Consider the following 1941-nt stretch of genomic DNA (forward strand, 5'->3'; position numbering starts at 1 on the left):
AAAAAAAAAAAAAAAAAAAAAAAAAAAAAAAAAAAAAAAAAAAAAAACCACTGAGCTAACCGCTACCAATATAATTGTATGAATAATTGTATATGTATATTTCATAGTATAGTTTACTGTTATATGATTCTATTTTACTTATTATATTTTTTCCTATTAGTCGTGTATCTCGAGTTAAAACGATACCCAAAAGGCTGGTACATGTCATACATCCATACTTTTCCTATTTCTTCTATGAAATTAAAACAATATTAAAGGTAAATAATCATAATTAGGGTTATTTACCAAATATTGTAATTTTGGATGGTTTTTGCCTTGTTTTGGATTGCTGGGCGTTATATAAGACGAGATGCCCCCACCGACGGAGCAGAAAGGCGGCTGAATTATTTTCAGGCCTTGGATAAATAGCCGAGCTGTAAGGACTAACTTTATTTATGCCCTCCAGTTCCTTCCGCTCGTTGCATTTTCGCATTAAATAACTGCAAACTTTAGCGAGTTGACGTCGCAGTAGCAATAAATTATTTGGAGCATCCCCGGTTATAATATAATGCAAAATTACTATCATAAAGGTTGTAGTGAAAATTGATAAAAATTATTTGTAAAGATTATTTTATAAGAAGACTTCTAATGGAGTAGTACAATAAGAAAAATTATATATATATATATAAAATTAGGTGATAAGACACCTACCACAGATGTACCCCTCAAAGATTTACAAATCGCCACATTTAGATGGAAGGGGTACGAATGGGTGACCATGATTGACCTCCTCAGTAAGGGGGCAATGGCTCACCAGGTGCAAGATAGGTATTCGGAAGTAGTATTGGTAGCTCTCCGCTTGTGGTTTCAGTTCTACGGAGTTCCGGAACGCATCTTGCTGGATAGTGGAAGAGAATTTGACAACTCTTTGACACGAAAGGAAATGAAGGACTTGGATGTGATATGGCACCTCAACACACCAGGGCCCTGTTTCATAATAAAGTACAAACTAATACTATTAGTCTTGTAGATTTATCTTAATTCAATTACACAGGCTTGTACTTTAGTATTTTTTAATCCCTGTAATATCACTAATAGTTATCCCTATCATGAAAAAATAAGTATTAGTATTATTACCACATTAGTTTCTACACTTGTACTATAAACTAATACTATTAGCTTTAATCGCTAAAAGCGGCTTCATGGAACGCTGAGTGATCACCTTCGATTGTACCATATAGACCAAGGACTGGAGCCGGACGAGCCAATGCCAAAGGCAATTGCAACATACAATTTACGGGGTTTTCTCCGTTTGAGATCCTTTTCGGGCTTTGTGGAATACAAGGGCACGGCGGCGGACGGTGACGTGATAAGCAACATTCATGTCACTAGTGAAAAGCTATGGGAAAAGTTCCGATGAAAATTGGAGAGGGAAAAAGCCAGGAGAGTAGCTCGGGAGAATTTAAACCTCAGAGATAGGAAAGGAACGATAAAAATTGGGACAATTGAATATAGAAAGTTGGGATCAAACAGGGTAAGGAGATACAGCGATACGACCATTCAGGTTGATAATAATAAGAGAACATAATGTTGTAGCTATTGAGAGTATTATAGAAACTAAAAAGTGCTGGACAGATCATATTGAACAACTTAAAGTCCCACTAACCGGTACGCTTGCACAAGAGTAATCCGGAGTGTCATCATCTCAACTTATCTATTGTGTTATGTTTTCTTAAGTGGTGATTTAATTTTTGTTTAATTTATCTTTGATTATGGCGATGTACTGAATAAATTATGTTCCTTAGACCTTTACTAGTTTTTTATAAACATTCTTTCAAGATTCATTTCTAGATCTTCAGAATTATGAAATTTCCTCCAGAATGTTTTTTTGTTACATTTAACTAAAGTAATTAATTTTATTTATTTAATTATAACAATAATACCTACAACTATTTTATACTC

This window comes from Halyomorpha halys, unplaced genomic scaffold (genome assembly GCF_000696795.3).
Source record: "Halyomorpha halys isolate HHAL.00 unplaced genomic scaffold, Hhal_1.1 Scaffold1928.1, whole genome shotgun sequence".
NCBI classification, from domain to species: Eukaryota; Metazoa; Arthropoda; class Insecta; order Hemiptera; family Pentatomidae; genus Halyomorpha; species Halyomorpha halys.